General features: G+C 47.7%; 1 protein-coding gene across 1 annotated transcript in view; it reads left to right on the top strand.

Annotated features, from left to right (window-relative positions):
* The window catches only part of SCHIP1 (schwannomin interacting protein 1), a 709,310-nt gene that overhangs the window by 36,555 nt on the left and 648,080 nt on the right, over positions 1-24,675 (top strand). The gene's annotated exons all lie outside the window — the stretch shown is intronic.

Raw genomic sequence — 24,675 nt, 5'->3', positions numbered from 1 at the left:
CAGCAACTATATTATAAAAAGGAGCGACGTGTCAACGATCAACGATTTTTGACACTTTTTCAATCGTTGATCGTTGCTCCTTGGTGTCACATGCTGCGATGTCGCTAACGGCGCCGGATGTGCGTCACTAACGACGTGACCCTGACGATATATCGTTAGCACTGTCGCAATGTGTAAAGGCGGCGTAAGAGTCCCTGCACTTGCAAGCTCAATTGCATAAGAATGCGCCAATGGATTCCAAGATAACAGATACATGGATTTGTAATATAAAAGCATGGACATACAGGTACTTTATACAGATACTTTATTGGAATGATGTTACTTTGGGATCTAAAAACCTTATAAGAAGCTTCTATTAAAGAATTGTTTACAATAATTTGCGATTGGCGACTGTAAACGCATCCTTACTCATCCAATTAAATTTCCTGAAACAAATGGTATTCATCTGAATATATTCATTAGGGAAAAGCAGACAGATTAAAGGCCGCTTTACACGCTATGACATCGCTAAAGCGATGCCGTTGGGGTCACGGAATTTGTGACGCACATCCGGCCGCGTTAGCAATATCGTTGCGTGTGACACCTATGAGCGATTTTGAATCGTCGTAAAAATGTTCAAAATCGCTAATCGGTGACATGGGGGTCCATTCCCAATTATCGTTGCAGCTGCAGGTACGATGTTGTTCGTCATTCCTGCGGCAGCACATATCGCTATGTGTGACACCGCAGGAACGAGGAACCTCACCTTACCTGCGGCCGCCGGCAATGAAGAAGGAAGGAGGTGGGCGGGATGTTACGTCCCGCTCATCTCTGCCCCTCCGCTTCTATTGGGCGGCCGCTTAGTGACGTCGCTGTGACACCGAACGAACCGCCCCCTTAGAAAGGAGGCGGTTCGCCGGTCACAGCGACGTCACTAGGCAGGTAAGTAGTGTGACGGGTCCGGGCGATGTTGTGCGCCACGGGCAGCGATTTGCCTGTGACACACAACCGATAGGGCGGGAACGCACGCTAGCGATATCGGTAACGATATCGCAGCGTGTAAGGTGGCCTTAATAGTCAGTGCCTGAGCACCCAAGGCAAGAGTTGACCCACAGTCTCAAAGTCTGTTAAATTTCTATAAAGTTTAGCTGCAGAGCCTACAATAAAAAACAACAGAAATGCAATTAATGTTCAAATCCATTTTTTAATTTGAACCTTTTATTTATTGTTTGCTTGGGGTCCAGTCTTCAGGTCTTTCTCATATTCACCTTTGGAACTAGAGATATTTTTTGCATTTGGATGTACAAGTAGATCCTGTGTTTTCTATGGATGCTATGATTGACAGCTTCACTCCTGCACTAATAGCTAGCAGTTTCAGTTCTTGGATGTATAACCTTTAAAAGACCATGATCAGTGCTGATTACAGTGTTATCAGTGTCAATTATGACAGGAGGTTTACTTAATTTGGTTGGCAGTGTCAGAATGAAAAGGCTTTACATTTATATACAGGCAGCATGTGTCCTTCCTTAGGTGGGCGCTAACGGTTGCTCATCCATATCACACTAGAGATTCGGTAAATCACAAAGGTGAGTACACCCTTCACATTTTTTAAATATTTTATTATATCTTTTCTTGGGACAAAACTGAAGATATGACACTTTCATCCAATGTAAGGTAGTCATTGTACAGTTTGTATTACAGTGTAAATTTGGTGTGCTCTCTAAATAAGTCAACACAACCACTAATATCTAAACAGCTTGCAAAAAAAGGTAAGAACACCCATAAGTGAAAATAGTCAAATTATGCCTAATTAGCCATTTCACCTCCATTGGTATCAGGGGACTCACTAGATTTACAAGGTCTCAGGTGTGAATGGGGAGCAGGTGGTCACTGTAAGGTCAACATGGCACCTCATGGCAAAGAATTCTCTGAGGATCTGAAAAAAAAATGTTGCTCTACATAAAGATGGGCTAGGCAATAAGGAAATTGCCAACACCCTGAAACTGAGCTGCAGCATGGTGGACAAGACCGAAGCATAGACGCATGAATGCTGCCAGCATTGCTGCAGAGGTTACAGGGGTGGGGTGAATGGTTAGCCTGTCAGTGTTCAGACCACATGCCGCACATTGCATCAAATTGGTCTGCGTGGCTGTTGTCCCTGAAGGAAGCCTCTTCTAAAGCTGATGCACAAGAAAGCCCATAAACAGTTTGCTGAAGACAAGCAGACTAAAGACATGGATTACTGGAACCATGTTCTGTCGTCTGATGAGACCAATATGAGCTTATTTGGTTCAGATTGTGTTAAGCATATTTGGAGGTAACCAGGTGAGGGTATCAAAGACGAGTGTGTCTTACTCACAGTCAAGCATGGTGGTGGGAAAACCTCAAATGGACAGTGGAAGAGAGCAATGTCTCTAACATCCACCAACTCCGTGATGTCGACATGGAGGAGTGGAAGAGGATTCCAGGGGCTCCTGTGAAGCTCTAGTGACCTTCATACACAAGAGAAATAAGGTAGTGCTTGAAAATAATCCTGGTCACACGAAATATTGCCATTTTGGGTACAATTTGGCCATTTTCACTTAAGGTATACTGTCACTGGTCTCAACATGCAGGGACACAATCGTGACACAATGGCAACGTTGAATGTGATTTAAACTTAGTGTCTAAGTGGGACCACTTCACCGCCTATGACATTAAATGCCTGTATTCTGCACATCAAAAGGTTAATTTCCTGGGGTTATGCCGTGAATATTTCTAGAATTGCTGAATTCTCAACGCTGTGGTCCTGGGTTCAAATTTCACCAAGGACAACATCTGCAAGGGTTTGTATGTTCTCCCTGTTTTTGCGTGGGCTTCCTCCAGGTTATCCGTTTTCCTCTCACACAACAAAGACAAATAGATAAGGAATTAAGGGGGCTTTACACGCAACAACATCGCTAACGAGATGTCGTTGGGGTCACGGAATTCGTGACGTACATCCGGCCTCGTTAGCAATGTTGTTGCGTGTGAAACACACGAACGACCGCCAACAATCAAAATTACTCACCATATCGTTGATCATTGACACGTCGTTCTAATCTCAAATATCATTGCTGTTGCAGGACGCAGGTTGTTCGTCGTTCCTGCGGCAGCACACATCGCTATGTGTGACACCGCAGGAACAAGGAACAACATCGTACCTGCGGTCACCGGCAATGAGGAAGGAAGGAGGTGGGCGGGATGTTCCAGCCGCTCATCTCCGCCCCTCCGCTTCTATTGGGTGGCCGCTTAGTGACGCCGCTGTGACGCCGAATGAACCTCCCCCTTAGAAAGGAGGCGGTTCGCTGGCCACAGCGACGTCGCTAGGCAGGTAAGTATGTGTGACGGGGACTAACGATGTTGTGCGCCACGGGCAGCGATTTGCCCGTGACGCATAACCGACGGGGGCAGGTGATTTCACCAGCGACATCGCTAGCGACGTTGCTGCATGTAAAGCAGCCTTTAACCCCTTCACGACCTTTGACGGATCTATCCGTCATGGAGCGTGTGAGGTTAAGCCCCGCCCCCTGCCGCCGGCAGGATGCAGCGATCCGCGCACATATCAGCTGTTTTTAACAGCTGACATGTGTGCCTACATGTTCCGAGTGGAATCGCATTCCACCCGGAACATTTAACCCTTTACATCTCGCTGCCAAAGTCTGGCAGTGAGATGTATATGCGCGCGGCCATGATTTTCACTTACCGCTGCCCCCACCAGAAGTCACGTGCGTGATCACGTGACTTTCGGTGGTTGTCGTGGTAGCACAGGGTCATGTGATGACGCCTGTAGCTAACATGAGTCACTTCCTTTCAATGCCGGAATACAAAGTAAAGCACCGTATCTGCAGTTCTCAGCTGTGTAGCTGAGATCTGCAGATAGTGCAGAGTGATCGGATTGCTGATCGCTATAGCCCCTTAGGGGGACTAGTAAAATAAAAAAAAAAGTAAAAAAAAAAGTTTAAAAATTAAAAAAAAAACAAAAAAAACCCTAAAAGTTCAAATCACCCCCCTTTCGCCCCATTGAAAATTAAAGGGTTAAAAAAATAAAAAATATACACATATTTGGCATCGCCGCATTCAGAAACGCCCAATCTATCAAAATATAAGATCAATTAATCTGATCAGTAAACGGCGTAGCGGCAAAGAAACTCCAAACGCCAAAATTACGTTTTTTGGTCGCAAAGTGCAATAACATGTGATCAAAATGTAGCATCTGCGCAAAAATGGTACCATTAGAAATGTCAGATCGAGATGCAAAAAATAAGCTGTCACTATGCCATAGATCCCAAAAAATGAGAACTCTGCGGGTTTCAGAAAATGGCGTAAAACGTGCGCCACTTTTATTGGACAAACTTGTGACTTTTTTTAACCCCTTAGATACAAATAAATCTATACCTTTGGTGTCTACAAACTCGCACTGACCTCAGGCATCACAATGACACATCAGTTTTACCATATAGTGAACACGGTGAATAAAATATCCCAAAACCTATTGTGCGATCACACTTTTTTTGCAATTTTTCCACACTTGGAATTTTATTGCTGTTTTCCAGTACACTATATGGTAAAACTTATGGTTTCATTTAAAAGTACAACTCGTCCCGCAAAAAAAAAAGCCCTCATATGTTAAGATTGATGGAAAAAGAAAAAAGTTACGGCTCCCGGAAAAAGGGGAGCAAAAAACAAAAATGCAAAAACGGAAAGTGCCCGGGGGCTGAAGGGGTTAAGATTGTGACTTGAGATGTTATGGAGACAGTGATGATGTCTGTAAAGTCCTGTGGAAATTAATACAACTTCATAAGTAAATAAAAATATCACTTTTATACTGTTGCTTAATTACTAGGATGTAGTTTAACTAGTTTCCAGACTATTCTGCTGGAGATCTTCTTGTACTTCGCATTGTATTTCTGTATAAACCTATATGCAGCCACTACAGCTTTACCAGTGAGAGCAAACTAGATAAAGTTTATACGGCATCTTATGTATACAAAATACCAATGGCACAAAATGCTCAGAAAAGACTGTGCGCTTAATATTTTATGTTGTGCTTTTCCGTTATCATTACTATTTATTCATACAACATTGATATATTTGTGCAGCCGTAGTCCAGGGATGTGGCACGGAGATGCATATCAGCGGCAGACTGCAAGAGAAACTGATAATTAAACTTTGATGCGCCTGAACCTCATAGCGGTCATGCTGTCATGAAAAGCAATGTGTTTCAGGGCCCAGCAGCAGAAATGATTTGCTCTTGCTCACAATGGGAGATTCATCAAACTTTTATTACATCTTTACACCATCTCAAGTAGTTTGTTTCCACAAAAAGCAAAATGTACTCTGGCAGCGAAGAGCAAAATCAGAAACCTTGTTATTTCACTAATTTGCAAACAGAATTTTCAAGTGCAATATGAAAACCTCCTGCACAAGGTTTTAGCTTATAGGGAATCTGTCAGCAGGATCAACCCTTCCAAGCCATCTATACGGGCCTGCAGGTCAGAGGACGCGCAATAAAATGATACCTTGATATTTGCAATTTGATGTTTTATTCCAGAGAAATTCATGTTTTTCTTAAAATGTAAATGAGGTGTTAAGATTTATGGGCCGGACACTGATCTGCATAAGAACCAAGTCTGCAGAGCTAATTTTAAATGAAAAGGCCACTACCAGTATGAGACATGTAATGACTGACAGTCTGCTGTCCTGTTCTCACTACATAGGGGTACTTTGCACACTACGACATCGCAGCTGCGATGTCGGTGGGGTCAAATCGAAAGTGATGCACATCCGACGTCGTTGTCAACATCGGAGTATGTGAATCGTTTTTACTACGACTAACGAGCGCAAAAGTGTCAAAAATTGTATGATCGGTGTAGTGTCGGGCATTTCCATAATGTCGCTGCAGCAACAGGTTTGATGTTGCTCCTCATTCATGTGTGTGAAGCCGCAGGAGCGAGGAACATCTCCTTACCTGCGTCCCGGCTGCAATGAGTAAGGAAGGAGGTGGGCGGGATGTTTACGTCCCGCTCATCTCTGCCCCTCTGCTTCTATTGGCCGCCTGCCGTGTGACGTCACTGTGACCTTAGGAAGGAGGCGGTTCACCGGCCAGAGCGACGTCGCAGGGTAGGTAAGTGCATGTGAAGCTGCCGCAGCGATAATGTTCGCTGCGGCAGCTATCACAAGATATCGCATGTGCGACGGGGGCGGGGACTATCGCGCTCGGCATCGCTACTATCGGCTTGCGATGTCGTAGTGTGCAAAGTACCCCATAGAGTTTGATTGCAATGAAGGAGTTTATATGTTCTCCACGTGATTGCGTGGGTTGCCTCCGTGTTTTCTGGTTCCTCCCATGCTGGAAAGGCATACTGATAGAGAATCTAGATTGTAAGCCCCAATGAGGACAATGATGTCTGTAAATCAATTATGCTATATAAGTGAATAATATAAATAAATACACAGTACATGCTCTGCACATGAGTGACTTAGCTAATCTAGGAAGAACTATATCTAACTAATATTATTATTATTACACCGACTACATATTGGGATAGGATTTTGGAGATGGGAATACGCCTTTAAGCCTTAGAAATGTAGCATAGTTCTGCTGATTAGCTATGTTGCTTACCTCATGTTGAGGGAATTGCAGGACCTTAGGTATCCATAATTATGACCATGCATATAGTCACAGCCAGTTAGTTGCTAATGGTCGTAACCATGGATACCTAAGGTCCTGCAATGCCCTGAACATGAGGTAAGCGACAGAAATATAGTATGGTTTTCCCGATTCATTAATTGGATGAATTTGCTAATATTCTTATTATTACACCTATTACATCTTGGGATAAGATATTTGAGATGGGAATATCCCTTTAAATGCATGATTATAACTAAATATTATGTTAAGATGATGGACTACCTGGATTTTGGGACTAAGAAATGTAAACTTATGATTTATCTTGCGGATTTACCAACCATTGGACAATTCTATATTATAGATAATAGTTTGAGGCGTTAAATAATTGCAACCGCTTCTCTGAGCATTAAATGAGCGCATTGCGTTTTCCATTTTCTCTAGTCTGGGTGAGTTGTGTGGAAACAGAAATAGCGAACATCAGTTGCAGAGGTAAAGGAAAGTACATGTGACATGGTTAATTTAGCAGGGAATGTGATCTCTGTAGGGCACCCCACCACCATAGACTAAAAGATCTCAGCTGAGTGTGTTTTCAAAGACTCTGCAACAGATTCAATCTGCAATTCTCCATTGAGATGAAAGGCGCTGCAGTGACAGGGGGAAGGGTGATGGAAGCTGGGATGGAACATCGCATTTCATGTAAGAGAAAAAAGAGCAGCTAAAGTACCGTTTTATATGATAATTCTGAAGTGTCATCTTGGGCTTGATAGATTTTTAGAATAACCAGTATGTTTTTATTTTATTACATTACTTATGCTAGACCTAACATACCGCACCTCATCATTCAATCTCAAGTCTGTATTTGCAGGAGCAGTATACGCAGAGGAGGCTATACAATTCATAGCTTTTTTGAGAACGATGAAATTTTGAAGTAAATGAATTGATGGAATTATATTAAATATGTTGTGACTGCAAAAGACAGATGTAAAGTGATATGTGGGTAAAGGAGTACAGCGCAATATAAAAAAGAAGACGTGCTCTGCATAATTTTGTCTAGGTTTGTGCCAAATAGGAACCATTGCGTAAAGCCCTTTTTGTGCAGTCACTCACTTGTGGTGCAGTGTAACATGTTTGCTGCATTCATTATATCTTTGTCACATTGGGATTAGCTCAAAATTAAAACTTTTTTTTTATTCTCTTTGAGACAACTCGTGGTGTATGAGCCCAGCATCTTCTTGTATTTCTTTTTCATAGCTGACATACCTGTATAACTATGAGCCTATAAACTCTGACAGAGATATGTCACAAATGCTGTAAAGTAAAAGTAATTTCCCAATGCATTCTGTAATGCCATCACCGGCGTTCTTGCACTGCTCTGCCTCCTCCTCCTAGCGGGGATGACGGCACACTCACCCCCCTGGCCGCTCAGCAGTGGAATGTGATCCAGTCCCTGCCGCCAGCTCCCAAGGCTTCTGGTAGCGCACGCCCCTTGGCTCCTAAAGGGTCACTGTGTCCTAAATCTGGACGTGCTTCTCCACCTCCTGGTTGAGGAGCTTTTGGTACTTAAGGCACCTTCTCCCAATGCGAGGTGCCTGAGCAACGTGGTCTTTTGTTACAGACATGTTACTAGTTGTCAGGTCAGGTTCCTGCTTCCTGTATCCTATATTCATACCTGTCCTTGCTAACCCATACCTGTGTTTTAGTACCAGAACCTGCCATGCCCCGTCAGTACCTGCCATTGCTGCTGTACCAACAGTGCCTACTGTATCTGCTGCACCTGCTGTACCATCTGGGCCTGCTGTACCTGCTGCACCCACTGTACTATCTGTGTCTGTTGTACCTGAAGTACCTGCTGCATCCGCTGTACCATCCATGCCTTCTGTACCCACTGTACCTGCTGCACCTGCAGTACCGTCTGTGTCTTCTGTACCTATCTCACCTACTATACCAGCTGCACCTGCTACACCTGCCGTATCAGCTGCACCCCTGCACCAGCCTAAACAAGCCATGCAGTCTGTGCCTGCCTGCACAAGCCTTCCATTCTGCACCTGTCTGCATTAGAGACTATTCCTGCCTGCACCCGTGCACATACCAGCTTCTCCAAGCCCTGGGGTCAGCTGCCACAGTGTTGTGACATCCTGGAGTAGCACCTGGCAACTACAGTTGAAGCGAGAAGTTTACATACACTATCTAAAAAGACACATCTGCATGTTTTTCTCACTATTTGACATAAAATCAGAATAAACGTTTCCCGTTTTAGGTCAATTAGGAACCAAAACTATTTATATTTGTCAATTGCCAGAGTAATGAAAGAGAGAGAATGTTTTAAGACATTTTTATTACCTTCTGCAAAGTCACAAGTTTAAATACATTTCATTAGTATTTGGCAATATTGTTCTTAAACTATATGACTTGGGTCAAACATTTTGGATAGCCTTCCACAAGCTTCTCACAATAGTTGTTAGGAATCTGGGCCCATTCCTCCTTGCAGAACTGGTATAACTGAGCCATGTTTGTAGGTCGCCTTGCTTGCACCTGACTTTTCAGCTTTGCCCATAAATTTTCAATAGAATTGAGACCAGAGTTTTGTGATGGCCACTCCAAAACATTGACTTTGTTATCCTTAAGCCGCTTTGTAACCAGTTTGGCAGTATGCTTCGGGTCATTGTCCATTTGAAAGACCCATTTCCACCCAAGCTTTAAGTTTGCTGGTTGACATCTTGAGAAGTTGGTTCAGTATTGCCACATAATCTTCTTTTCTCAAGGCTTTGAGAAAGAACGCAGTTGTGTTCAAAAAGCGTCGCTGGTTTCTCTCTACCCCCCATGTTTATTCAGATCTATATTTTTATATGTGAATTTTATATAAAGGAAAAAGTTTTACTTACCTCTCTCTGGGGCTGGAGCCACTTTTTCTATTTTCTGGAAATTGCACCCAAGGATTAATCAGATTTATGCAAGTCCACAATTCTCTTCGTGAGATCTTGGCTGATTTCTTTTGAATTTACCAATGATGCTACACAAAGAAGTGTTTCAGGTGTGCATTAAAATACGGTACATCCACAGGTGTTTCTCTAATTAACTATATCAGAAGCTTCTAAAGACATGACATCATCATTTAGGCTGTCCCATATTCTTTAAAGGCATGGTACTCTTAGTGTATGTAAACTTTTGACTTTGCAGAAAGTAATAAAAATGCCTTAAAACATTCTCTCTCAGTATTTTGGCATTTAGCAAATATAATTTTGGTAATCCTAATTGACCTAAAAAGGGAAAGGTTTATTTTGATTTCACGTCAGATAGTGAGAAAAACATCTGTCTTTTCAGATAGTGTATGTAAATTTCTGGTTTCAACTGTACCTCCCAGCAAAAGCCTATCCTCACACTCAGAGGCTCTAGTGAAGTTGAGGTAGTTGCTTAGTTATGTTCCTCCAGGTCGAGCTAGTCCTGTGGCATAGTGGGTCCATGAGTGTAACACATTCATTCAGATTCCACTTCTAATTTTCAATAGAGTCCATCTTGCCCTAGTTTGTTGTTGGGTTTAACTACTCCACTTTTTATCTATATTAGTTTTCATATGTTTATGGCAGCACAGTGGCTTCATGATCAGCACTTGTTGCTTTTTAGGGCTTGGTTCAAATCCCACCAAGAACAACATACTGTATACAAGGAGTTTGGGTGGATTTCTTTTGGGTGCTCAGGATTTCCTTACACTTCCAAGACATACTGATAGGGAATATAGATTGTGAGCCCTACTGGGGATAATGATGACTGCAGATATATCAACTACCTTTTACCAATTGCTCGCCTCCCTTAGATGATCCCACAAGAACGTAATGAGACTGTAATTCTTTGTTGGACGGCTTTTCATCTCCGTGAAAGCTTAACCATTTAACGTTATTTAAAACAGTAAACACTGGACTCCGAAACAGTATGCATCCCCATCTCCAGGACTGCACGTCCATTCCCATAACCGTACTCTCCCTCTTTTTCTCAATACCGCCAGCTGTGACTTGCACTTTACACTAAAAGAAAAACCATATCAACAAAGTTGTAAAAAACATTCAAAAGGGGCGGGCGGGAGGTTTAGTCAGCAGGAACTGGAAAAGAGGGAGCGCACTACACTGATTGCTGCCTATAAGGCTCAGGGAGAGACCATCCTATAAAAACCCAACAGGGGGGAAGGGAGGTGTTCAGTGGGAAGCCACAAGGGGGCGGTATATAAGAACTTGCAAAAACAAAATAACACTATTCTATGGCCCTGCTTGTGTACCACCCCGCGGGCTCGGCTGCGACCGCCGAGCCGCTCGGATCCGTGCTCGTACTGCGGGTGGTGGCTCGAGCCTCTCACAGACCCGGGGGTCACGTCACTCTTCAAGGGAGTTGGCGCTACACGCGGGGATTTGGGCGTTTGGTTTGGGATGATAGTTCGTGACACCACCCACGGGTTGTGGTGATTGTGGACACCACCACTGCGGTGAAGGTATGGGGCTCCCGGGAGCGATGTAATGGCGCAGCTAGGTGTTGACCCCTCTGTGGGTAGGGGTTGTTGGTCCCGGGGCCCAGTGGGCGAGGGCCGGGGTGCAGGGTGAAGTGTTGTAGTACCGTGTGGTGCAGTGCCTGATGGCACTGGTGTACTCACTCTGACACAAGACACTGGAGTCTCTGGTAAACCAAACGGAGTGATGAACGGGGCCCGCAGCCGGCTGCAGTTTCTCCCAGAGTAGGTTGGTGGTTTCCGCCTTTCTCCTGCACCTCTGTGTGTAAATGTTTGACTCCTATGCCTAGACACCAGAAGTCCGCTCCCCGACTTATATATGCTGTAGGAGCCCGTTTGCCTGCAGACGCTGGCCCTTTGGGTCTCTATGCCTTGGCGGTGGCTTTGCCCTGTATGGTTGGGCTGTTTTCTTCTAAAGGGACTTGTGTGTAATAGGTCCTTAAGTCCAGTACACAATCAGTTGATTCGACTCAGCCCTGTCGGTTCAGGGCTTTGTACTGGGTCTGAGTACCCTGCCTGGTGCTCCGGTATCCAGTTGGCTCCCCGGTTCGGTTCCGGCGGGCCACTACCCTGTCCCGGTCCCTTACGGTTCCACCAGTCGTATTCCCGGTCTCCTGCAGGCGGCCACCACCGTCTGCCTCCTTGCCAATGGCGACTGGGCTCCGACCCAGCCACCTGGTAGTCTCTTATCAGGGCACGGACACAGGACTGACCGTGACCTTGACTGCTCTTCACTCCACTCTAAACTAGACTAGACCCAGACTTGACTCCTCCAGAGCCTGAACTTGACTCTTCCAGAGCCTGAACTCGACTACTGTGTTTCCCGCCTCCAGGCCTGTGAACTCCTTGGTCGGTGGAGTCAACCACCTGGCTCTGCCCCCCCTGGTGTGGACATCAAACCTGGAGGGTGGTGACAAGGTTTTTAGGTTAGCTGGTGTTACCTAATCGGGAGGGGGTGTGGTGTTATGTGTGACTACCTGGGACGACCCGACTAGTCCGGGGCGTCACACTTGACTCATGCAGCATGAGTCATGCCCCTTCCCCCGCTGTGTGTCAGAACTTATTTAAAAGAGCCTCCTTATTTGAAACAACCTAAGGGAGGGAATACAGCAGAAGGAGGAGGCTCAAGACCATCTGCAGTCAGGGATCCCTTCCCTAACACGGTTTGCTGTCCATTAAGTAAAGGGCTGTAGAACATGATGGTACCATATAAGTGAGTAAAATAAATAATAATATATTTCATCCTTTGCCCCTATAAAATATTAAAAGTATTAATAAAAGCAGATATTATCAGACTGTAAATAAGAAACCCACTAAAGACCAGCCGGTGTATTTCTAGCAGGTTTGCCCTCATATTGGGTGGTGCCACTATTATTTTCAGCATACCGCCCATCATTTGAATGCCTATTTGCTTATAAATACTCTTACCCTCATTTAGCAAAGAATGTCCATGAAATCTCCCATGAATATCCATTTTTAACCACTGTAACAAACACTCCACTACTTTGAGGTCAGTTTTGCAGGCTGACCCTGCATAATAATGCCACAGAGGGAAGGATGGTTGAATGTTTCTATGCAGACTACATCACATTGCATTAGAGGCAGACACTATGAAACAATCACTGATGATAGCACTTTGGCTTTTTATGACCTGCGCTGCTCCTGGTGCTTCCAGCCGACAAACTTCTAGTTATTCAGAATACATTGTGTTTTCAATGCTGTTCATTATTTATGATATTAAAATATGCTATCTTTACTGCAAATCAACTGCATTGAAGCCAAGCATTTAACTGCTGTTCCTCAAATTAAAACCTACTTTCTTGCAAGGTTTATTACTCGAATTCCCATTCCTGAGTGAAGTGGTGTAATTAAAACTAAAGCAGAGGCAAGCGAATGATAGATGCGCCTCGTTCCTCCAGCATAATGAAAAGTCACTGTCATTTTTCTTGTGCATCGGATAGAGTGCAGATTTATCATCACGTCGCACAGCATATTTAAGAAAAAAGCAATTACACCAGAGACCTTTGTGGTTGCTTCTGTCACGTGAAACCTTATGAATATTCTTCTGTTGATTTTTAATTACAAATATTGGTTTTCTCAAGCAGTCTGCGCCTTCACATTATTTTTCAAGACAGAGTTCACAAATGACAAACAGAGCTTGCTGCCATTAGCAGGTTGTACTATTAGTGCTCTAACCACAAGAAAAATGATTTTCTGATTATCCCCCTAGATCTTTCAGGACCTTCTGTTCCACCAAAATAAATGCGTGCACTCCGCTGTATGGGAGCATCTCAGATAACGTCTCCAAAACTGGGAAAGTCCATCTAGATGAGGAGTGAATGCTATGAACAATTGTCATAGGAGCTGCACAGGTTATAAAAATAACCTCTCTGAATGATATTGTGGCCAAACTATAACTTACTGTTAGGCTATGTTCGCACGTTGCGTTTTTTTCCGCGTTTCTGCAGCGTTTTTAGCAGCAGCGTTTTTGCGCTAAAATGCATGCGTTTTTGATTGCCAGCAAAGTCTATGGGAAAAGAAGAAATCCTGTCTGCACTTTGCTCTTTTTTCAGCAGCGTTTAATTTGCATATTTGTGGTCAAAAACCATGCTGAAAAAGAAGCAGCATGTCAGTTGTTTTTGCCATTTCTGCAGCGTTTCCTTAACATTGGAGTCAATGAGAAATGGCAAAACGCAACCAAAATCACAATTCCTGCGTTTTTCATGCTTTTTACCTGCTTTTCCACTGCGTTTTTGGCTCCAAAAACGCATGCTTTTCTGGACAAAAATTAATGGGTTCTAATATTCCTTTACACACACACAATAACCGAAAATTTAAATGTTAAAAAATTATAAACTTCACCCATTTTTCTGATAAAATGTGCATAACCACTATTTTTTCATTAAAATTGATAATTTCCCATATAGTTTAATTAAAAGTTAATTTTATACTTTTTTTCTCTTTTTTCATTCTTTTTGACTAATTCAACTTTATTTCTCAGTGTCTTGATCTCAAAAACGCATCTGCAGAAACGCAGGTGAAAACGCAGGTAAAAAGCGCTAAAAACGCACTAAAAACGCGGTAAAAACGCATGCGTTTTTAGCGCTAAAAAATGGTCAAAAGCCATTTGGTCAAAAACCAAGGGTAGGAAAACGTGCAGAATAAACTGCAGGTACTCCGACGCAACGTGCGCACATAGCCTTATACTACACTTCACCCCCCCTTTACCTTGTTTCTAAAAATACATTTATAATAAGACCTCAAAAAATACATTGAGCTATTGACTGTAATGATTTTTCTCCATATGTCTAAAATTCTTTACTACACGCGGTACCCAGGAAACTAAGCATGATGACATGTACATATAGAATTGTTATTTCGCTGTTTCAAGCATGTAATGTACATATGAAGCTCCCACTGTACGAGCTATGTTACAAGAGACATTTTTGAAAACTGTTTATTAAAAGCTTTTTAAAATTATTACAACTTTTATAGCTTTGCTCTAGCATCAATGCTTCTCTTTTTAAAACAACATAAAATATCACAGATCTGTTGTATAAGAAGTGACCAACAAACTCCATTGACTGATGCTGTTTGCAAAACTAGTGCTGGAAGCCACACTACCTTTCCCACAAAAGAGGAGGGACAAAACCAGAGGTTTCATGGGACGCACATAGAAGAAATTTCAATTTGGGGGGCTGCTTCCTTTGCAGGATGAAATGACATTTTAACTGATACCATTTTTTTCTATACACCTTTTGTTAAATTTTTTGAACATTTTTGACTTGTTTTTTTTATTTTATTTTTTTAAATAGACTTCATCGTGTGGAAAATGGTCCAGTTTTATAGCTTGGGTTGTTTCGGAAGTGGTCATAACAAACAAGCACTTTTTGTTTAGTCTATACACATAAAACAGCATTTCAGTGGCAAAATGTTTTCTCATGTTGTCACGCTCCCGATGCCTCGGCACCGCTCCTTACCCGCTGATCCGGTCGCACCATCCCGGCACCGCTCTGTACCCACTGATTCAGTCGTACCTGCATCGCACCACCGCTACGTGCTCACTGATCCAGTCCACGTGTCCACCGGTCATGGCTGCCGCTCCCGCTCGTGCTCTCCTGTGTCCTGCTCCTGGTCTTATGAGTCTGACTCTGAGTCTTAGCCACATGGTTCTGTATAGGACCAGGCCGCGCCCACTCTCCTGGTCTTATAGGCCCAGCACACCTGCAGCAGGAAATGACATGAGGCTGTGCTGGGTATATAAGACTGGCCTTTCCATGTGGGCAGGGCCTGATCAACCTGTCTTGAAGCCTTGTCTTGTGAGCTAGGTGCTCAGGTCCCCTTGGGCCGTGTCCTGGACTACTGTTTGTTTTTCCTACCTGGCACCTGTACTAATATACCATAAAGTCTTAGGAACTCCGTGACCCCAGTGACTTTGTTCTTCCCGTCCCCTGTGGGATGCAGCTCCCGTCCCGGCCACGCCAGTGCTCCGGCTGCCGTGTACCCTGCCCCCCGGTGGGGTGCTCGGTCCAGCGGATCCACCTCCTGGGTCTACCAGTCCTCCCGGTCCTGACAGATTGATCAGGCCATGGATCCCGCTGGAGGCTGAACTACGCCAGGAACTGGTGCAACAGCGTGACACCTTACACCGCATACTGAAGTTCCTGACGTCTGTGGACCACCGGTTGTACACGTTACAGACCGCCGCCTCGTCTCCGTCGACGCAGCAGACAGCGTCTAAGTCCGAACCTGTTGTCCACTCGGCTTCGCAACTCCGCCTCGCTGCTCCGCCTCGCTATGCGGGGGATCCCAAGACTTGCAGAGGCTTCTTGAACCAGTGCTCCCTGCATTTCAAGTTGCTTCCCCATTTGTTTGTTTCAGACCAAGCTAAGGTGGCCTTTCTAATGTCCCATCTGGAAGGCGAAGCATTGGCCTGGATGAATCCTTTGTGGGAGAATGAGGACCCAGTGACCACCGACCTCCTCCAATTCCTGCAGGCCTTCCGTGATACCTTTGATGAACCGGGACGCACCACCGTGGTTACCTCCTTGCTCCTCCGGCTACGCCAAGGAACCCTGACGGTGGGCCAGTACGCCATCCAGTTCCGCACGCTTGCCTCCGAGCTAGGCTGGAACAACGAGGCATTGACGGCAGCCTTTTGGGAGGGCCTGTCGGGCCGCATTAAGGACGAATTAGCCGGTCGTGACGTTCCCCGTACTTTGGACGCTCTCCCTAGCCACCCAGATTGACCTCCGTTTCCAAGAGCGAACCAAGGAAGTATCCCGGGAGAAGCGACCAATCCGTCACATCTCCGTTCCGCAGAGGTCTACTGTTCCCCCGCCACTGCCGTTCTGCGATTCTACGCCTGAACCAATGCAAATTGACCGACTGAGCCAAGCTGAGCAACGCCGTGCAGAGCAACTCGCCCAGGGCCTGTGTTTCTATTGTGGAAGCGGTTCACATCTGCTCGGCTCATGCCCTGAGAAACCAGGTAGACCCCGGGTCCAAGGGATGGTGGGAACCGCCACCCTTAGCACCGGAATCCCCTCCGTTCCAGTTACGCAGACTGTCCAGGTGACGACGGAGAAGATCAGGTTCACAGCAGAGGCCCACATTGATTCTGGGGCAGCGGGTAATTTCATACACCAGTCTGCAGTGAACCAATACCAGGTACCTGTGATCCCGCTTGCCAAGCCCCTCTGGTTCACCTCCGTGGATGGTAAACCACTATACGAACCTGTCCGGTATACCACTGAACCCGTGAGACTTCAGGTTGGCACTTTGCATACTGAGACCATTGCCTTCTATGTCATCCCAAGAATGGCTCCTGAGCTCCTGCTGGGTCTGCCCTGTCTTCAACTCCATGACCCTGCCATTAGTTGGCGCTCTGGCGCTATTACTCGCTGGGGGCCCTTGTGTCATGACCACTGCCTACAGCCCGTTCCTCGGCCCCTGTCACCTGAACCTGTTATGCCGCAGGAAGAGGAAGAGGTGACAACGCAGTCCAGTGCCATACCACAACTCCTGTCACTTGTGCCTGTGGTGCCACCGGAACCAGATGAGACGACGCACTCCAGCGTCGTTCCACCGTCCCTGACAATTGAGACTTTGATACCACCGACTTCTGATGATGTGACAATATCCTGTGCCCGGTCCGAGGCACCCGAGCCGGTCGTTCTCAATACCTTCTCTTCTACCGCCTGTACTACCGATCTGGTCGTCCACGATTCCCGTCCTGCTTCTGCCTGTCTGCCTCTTCTTTCTGTTGCCACTGCCAAGGGTTCTTCGGCTAAGCGTGGTGCAATCAAGAAGGTGGCACGGGGTCAGCAGTCCTTCCTTACCTTTGCGTTGGGTTACGGTCCGGAAGCTCGGTCCGGTGTGCCCCAGGGGTACTTTGCACGGAGGGGAGGGCATAAAGGGGGGGTACTGTCACGCTCCCGATGCCTCGGCACCGCTCCTTACCCGCTGATCCGGTCGCACCATCCCGGCACCGCTCCGTACCCACTGATTCAGTCGTACCTGCATCGCACCACCGCTACGTGCTCACTGATCCAGTCCACGTGTCCACCGGTCATGGCTGCCGCTCCCGCTCGTGCTCTCCTGTGTCCTGCTCCTGGTCTTATGAGTCTGACTCTGAGTCTTAGCCACAAGGTTCTGTATAGGACCAGGCCGCGCCCACTCTCCTGGTCTTATAGGCCCAGCACACCTGCAGCAGGAAATGACATGAGGCTGTGCTGGGTATATAAGACTGGCTTTTCCACGTGGGCAGGTCCTGATCAACATGTCTTGAAGCCTTGTCTTGTGAGCTAGGTGCTCAGGTCCCCTTGTGCTGTGTCCTGGACTACTGTTTGTTTTTCCTACCTGGCACCTGTACTAGTATACCATAAAGTCTTAGGAACTCCGTGACCCCAGTGACTTTGTTCTTCCCGTCCCCTGTGGGACGCAGCTCCCGTCCCGGCCACGCCAGTGCTCCGGCTGCCGTGTACTCTGCCCCCCGGTGGGGTGCTCGGTCCAGCGGATCCACCTCCTGGGTCTACCAGTCCTCCCGGTCCTGACACATGTCTTATTTTGAATTTTTATATACAGTACAGACCAAAAGTTTGGACACACCTTCTCATCTGTAGAACAACTGTTAAGAGGAGACTTTGTGCAGGTAAAATAGCTGCAAGGAAACCACTGTTAAGGACAGGCAACAAGCAGAAGAAACTTGTTTGGGCTAAAGAACACAAGGAATGGACATTAGACCAGTGGAAATCTGTGCTTTGGTCTGATGAGTCCAAATTTGAGATCTTTGGGTCCAACCACCATGTCTTTGTAGAAAAGGTGAACAGATGGACTCTACATGCCTAGTTCCCACCATGAAGCATGGAGGAGGAGGTGTGACGATGTGGGAGTGCTTTGCTGGTGACACTGTTGGGGATTTATTCAAAATTGAAGGCATACTGAACCAGCATGGCTACCACAGCATCTTGCAGCGGCGTGCTATTCCATCCAGTTTGCGTTTAGTTGGACCATCATTTATTTTCCAACAGGATAATGACCCCAAACACACCACCAGGCTGTGTAAGGGCTATTTGACTAAGAAGGAGAGTGATGGGATGCTACGCCAGATGACTTGGTCTCCACAGTCACCAGACCTGAACCCAATCGAGATGGTTTGGGGTGAGCTGGACTGCAGAGTGAAGGCAAAAGGGCCAACAAGTGCTAAGCATCTCTGGGAACTCCTTCAAGACTGTTAGAAAACCATTTCCGGTGACTACCTCTTGAAGCTCATCAAGAGAATGGCAAGAGTGTGCAAAGCAGTAATCAAAGCAAAAGGTGGCTACTTTGAAGAACCTAGAATATAAGACATATTTTCAGTTGTTTTTTTATATATATATATATATATATATATATATATATATATATATATTATATATATATATATATATATATATATATATATATATATATTATATATATATACTGTATATACTATATATATGTCTGAAAGACACATATGCATGTATTTCTCACTATCTGATATGAAATCAGAATAAACCTTTCCTCTTTTAGGTCAATTAGGAACCAAAATTATTTATGTTTGCCAAACACCAGAATAATGAGAGAGAGAATGTTTTAAGCCATTATTACTTTCTGTAAAGTCAAAAGTTTACATACATTTCATTAATATTTGGTACCATTGCCCTTAAACTATATGACTTGGGTGAAACCTTTTGGAACTGGTGTAACTGAGCAATGTTTGTAGGTCATCTTGCTCGCATCAGCCTTTTTAGCTTTTTTTTTTTTACCTTTTTTGCCCATAAACTGTCAATAGGATTGAGATCAGGGTTTTGTGATGGCCGCTCCAAAACATTGACTTTGTTATCCTTAAGTCACTTTGTAACCAGTTTGGCAGTATGCTTTGGATCAGTTTTGGAAGACCCATTTCCACCCAAGCTTTAAGTTCCTGGCAGATATGTTGAGATGTTCCTTCAGTATTGCCACATAATCTTCTTTCCTACTAAAGACATCTATTTTGTGAAGTCCACCAGTCCCTCATGCAGCAAAGCAACCCCACAACATGATGCTACCACCCCTGTATTTCACAGTTGGGATGGTGTTCTTAGGGTTCTCCCTTTTTCTTCCAAAGATAACGATGGTCATTATGGCCAAACAATTAAATTTTCGTTTCGTCAGACCACAGGACATGTCTCCAAAAATTAAGGTCTTTGTACATTTTCAAACATTAATCTGGCTTTTTTATGTTTCTTTTGGAGTAATGGCTTCTTCCTGGCAGAGTGGCCTTTCAGCTCATTTTGATATAGTACTCGTTTCACTGTGGATCATGAAGAAGCCTTAGGCTATGTGCGCACGTTGCGTACAGTCACTGCAGAAATTTCTGCAGCGATCTGAAGAGCACATGTGCGCTTTAAATCGCTGCAGAAATGTCCGTAGTGAAAAAAAAAAAGAAGCCGATTCCATGCGCTCTGCCTGCAGCTCCTGCCATAGACAGAGCAGCAGCTGCCGGCAAAGCGCACGGAAGAAGTGACATGTCACTTCTTAGAACGCAGCGCTTCGGTAGCAGCCGAAGCGCTGCGCTCTAAAACGCCACGTGCGCACGGCCCCTGCACAATCTCCATAGAGTGTGCAGGGGACGCAGGACACATGCAGTTACGCTGCGCTACAAAGCGCAGCGTAACTGCATGTATTTACGCAACGTGCGCACATAGCCTAAGAAGCTTCCACCAGCATCTTCCCAAGGTCTTTTGCTTTTGTTCTTGGATTTATATGCACATGTTTATGTCGCGGGCGGAAGAGGGGACGCCGCGCTCTCCCACTACTCGGGTCCGGCTGCCGCGGCCTGCTGCTGCTCGGTGGCTTGAGCGATGGGCCGGATCCCGGGGACTCGAGCGGCGCTCCTCGCCCGTGAGTGAAAACGGATTGGTTTTTGGGATTGTTTATTGTCTTTGACGCCACCCACGGTTGTGGTGATTGAGTGGACACCACCGCTGCTCTGTATGGGGATCCCGGGAGCGGTGACAGGGAGCAGCAAAGTTGTTGGTTCTCCCCTCCATGGGTAGGGGGGTAGTTGTCCCGGGGCCCAGTGATGAGGTGGGTGATGAGGGATGGCGGGGCCGGTGCAGGGCTTGGTGGGGTGCAGGGACGCGGGGGCAGCGCTGTGCCTCACGGCACTGTGGTACTCACTCAGCCTGAGACAGGGACACAGTTCTCGGTAAAACACACGGCTGGAAAGACGGTTCCCACGGACGGCTGCTGTTGCTTTTCCCCAGTAGTTGACGGTGACGGTCCCTTTTCCTGCACCTAAGTCTATGTTGGTAGCGATGGGTTCCCACCGGTAACCCGCTCCCCGGCTTGGATATGGGCCGGAGGAGCCCCTTCTTGCCCGCAGGCGCTGGCCCTGAGAAACTGGTGCCTTGGCGGTGGCGGTGTCTCTCTCTAACGGTTGGACTGTTGCCTTCAATCGGGACTTGGTTGTTGGGAGACCCAGAGGTCCCCTTCACTGACGGATTTGGCAAATTCACGGCGACTCCTAGCCTTGCCGGGATCCGTCCACGGTCCTTTCGGCAACCTCCAAGCAGCCTCTCCTGCAGACGGTCACCGCCGTCTGCTAACCTTGCTGTACTCAGTCCGGGGCACACACCCGGACCAACTTCAGGCTTTACAAACTGTCACTTTACTTCACCTCCTCCTACTTCTTCCTCACTCCTTTACTCTCCTAAACTGATCTGTTCACTCCTTCACTTCCCTAGCTTAACTGCCTGGTTTTTCCGCCTCCAGGGCTGTGAACTCCTCGGTGGGCGGAGCCAACCGCCTGGCCCACCCCCTGGTGTGGACATCAGCCCCTGGAGGAAGGCTACAAGGATTTCTGTGTAGCTTTGGTGTACCTATCCGGGGTGTAGGGTGTGGTGGTGTCATGACCTGTGACCCCTGGCTTGCCCAGGGCATCACATTCCCCCTTAGCAAAATGCAGACCGTCCGCGGGCTGCCCGTCCAACACCGGTTTTATTTTTCTGAAAAGATATAAAAACATGACATACAAGTAAAATAACTTCATCCCACATCGGGAGGTGCTTTGTTTAAACGTTACAAACGGTTTTAAACGGTTGCGGCTGCCACTCTCTTCCACCCAAGTAACCTGGCCCTGATGCTGCCCCTAAAACCCAGGCAGCACCCCTTGACCCCAGTCCTGCACCAAGTTACCCGAGCGGGATCTGTCCTTCCCCTCCAGAGGGTAGCCACCGGTTCCTGTGGTGGCTGGGCCCCAGCCTGCTCCACTGCGGGCCCTCCCTCCAACCTGCCTCTCCAGAGGCGGTAACGGTAGCTGCAACAAACATTTTTATATACAAGCCACTAATGTTTGTGGTTGCCCTGCAAGTTCTCGGGCCTGTCCATAGAAGTTTCTATGCAGCTTTTCAAGCGGTCCCCACGGGGACAACAATGCCGGCAACGGCCGGTTCCCAAATCACGGTGCAATCAGGTGACTGTTCGGTAATCATTTTTCCATTTGTCATCATTTCAAAAACTTTCAACACTTTTAAACACACACAGTTTGGTGGTCCCAACGGGGACGGTGCAACGGGGCTCCGCTGCCCTACTCAGATTCTTCTGCTGAGGCGGACCCATCCCCTGCCACCAGCATATCAAACATGCACTGACATGCCTGCTGTGACAGGGGTGCCCGGTATCCATTTCCACCGGTGCGTGGGGTGTAGAAAACCACTGGATCTCCTTCATAGCGGGCACGCTCACTTGCCCCCTCAAACTCAGCAGTGAACTCGGCGCCGGGGCCGGAGCCACCATCCACTATTCCTGCGTCAGGCGGGTTGCCGCCAGCTGCCGCAGCTTCCCGGCCTCCAGCATCCAGCACATCAGATTCTTCTGCAGTAGCACGGGGCAGCAGGTCAGGCGAGTTTACACTGAGGCGCCCCATAAGTAACGGCAAGGGTGATGCATAGGTCGAGACTAGGCCGGGCCCCTCAGCCGCAGCGGCTGGTCCTGGTAGGACATAGGGACGTGGGTCACCAGTCGGTTCTGCTACATCTGTTCCCCTCCCGTACATCGGGGCAGTTGCAATCAGCATCTCCACCTCGTTGGTCCACTGCTCCATCATCCTGAAGATCTGATCCTGCTGACGTTGGTGGAATTGAATCACCCGGGCTTTCATCCATGCCACGGTCCCGGGCTCGGGGTCTGGCACAATCACTGCTGGGGCTTCTGGCACATTTTCATTAAAGGGCCGCGGTCCTAGCGGTTCCCCCAAGAGTGATTCAGGGACGTCCTGGGCGTCTGCAGCCGGTTGGTCCGCCGGGGCGGATTGGCAGGGTACCGCTACCGGTTGGGCAGGTAGCGGGCCTTGTGGCGGGGCGGCAGCGACTAACGCGGGCATCGGGGGAGGCAGCAGGGTGAACGGGTGTAGGCCGGGCCCCTCAGCCGCGATGGCCGACCCCTCGGGGATACAGGGACGTGGGTCTCTTACCCGTTCCTCCAAATCTTCCTCCACCTCGCATCTCCGCATAGCGGCCACCATGTCCGCCATGTCGGCCTCCCACTCCTCCAGGAGCAGCTGCATCCGGGCCTGCAGACGATGACTCAGCGGGGTAGTCCGGCTCTCCATCCACGCCGCTGTGCCGGGCGCGGGAGCCTCGCCGCTGTCAGCTGGAGCGGACATCTTTGCAGGGATCAGCGGATCGTGGGGTCCCGGCGTTCCTATCGGTATAGCCGCGGCTACATGCGACCAGTCGCCATTTCGTCCCCCTTTGCCTCTTTCCGGCCCCTCCTCTATCGGGGCGGGGTTTTGGCCTTCGCGCCTCCGCTACTCGAGAAGACGCTCGAGCGGGAACTTTTCGCGCCAAAGATGGCGGCTTCTGAAATTTTTCGGCCGGACACCTCCGGCGGTAACAAGGCGCACCTCTACCCAACGGCAGAGCGGTAAGATCCTGTTCGTGACGCCAAGTTGTCGCGGGCAGAGGAGGGGACGCCGCGCTCTCCCACTACTCGGGTCCGGCTACCGCTGCTGCCGCGGCCTGCTGCTGCTCGGTGGCTCGAGTGATGGGCCGTATCCCGGGGACTCGAGCGGCGCTCCTCGCCCGTGAGTGAAAAGGGATTGGTTTTTGGGATTGTTTATTGTCCGTGACGCCACCCACGGTTGTGGTGATTGAGTGGACACCACCGCTGCTCTGTATGGGGATCCCGGGAGCGGTGACAGGGAGCAGCAAAGTTGTTGGTTCTCCCCTCCGTGGGTAGGGGGGTAGTTGTCCCGGGGCCCAGTGATGAGGTGGGTGATGAGGGATGGCGGGGCCGGTGCAGGGCTTGGTGGGGTGCAGGGACGCGGGGGCAGCGCTGTGCCTCACGGCACTGTGGTACTCACTCAGCCTGAGACAGGGACACAGTTCTCAGTAAAACACACGGCTGGAAAGACGGTTCCCACGGACGGCTGCTGTTGCTTTTCCCCAGTAGTTGACGGTGACGGTCCCTTTTCCTGCACCTAAGTCTATGTTGGTAGCGATGGGTTCCCACCGGTAACCCGCTCCCCGGCTTGGATATGGGCCGGAGGAGCCCCTTCTTGCCCGCAGGCGCTGGCCCTGGGAAACTGGTGCCTTGGCGGTGGCGGTGTCTCTCTCTAACGGTTGGACTGTTGCCTTCAATCGGGACTTGGTTGTTGGGAGACCCAGAGGTCCCCTTCACTGACGGATTTGGCAAATTCACGGCAACTCCTAGCCTTGCCGGGATCCGAAAGGCCCCTGCCAATGGTGCTGGCTTCTCTTCGTATACCGCTCCGGTACCGCCGGGCCACCACCCGTCCACGGTCCTTTCGACAACCTCCAAGCAGCCTCTCCTGCAGATGGTCACCGCTGTCTGCTAACCTTGCTGTACTCAGTCCGGGGCACACACCCGGACCAACTTCAGGCTTTACAAACTGTCACTTTACTTCACCTCCTCCTACTTCTTCCTCACTCCTTTACTCTCCTAAACTGATCTGTTCACTCCTTCACTTCCCTAGCTTAACTGCCTGGTTTTTCCGCCTCCAGGGCTGTGAACTCCTCGATGG

Source organism: Anomaloglossus baeobatrachus, chromosome 3, assembly GCF_048569485.1.
Source record: "Anomaloglossus baeobatrachus isolate aAnoBae1 chromosome 3, aAnoBae1.hap1, whole genome shotgun sequence".
NCBI lineage: Eukaryota > Metazoa > Chordata > Amphibia > Anura > Aromobatidae > Anomaloglossus > Anomaloglossus baeobatrachus.
Note: the sequence above shows the minus strand (reverse complement) of the source record. Positions and strands in the feature narration are given on the sequence as shown.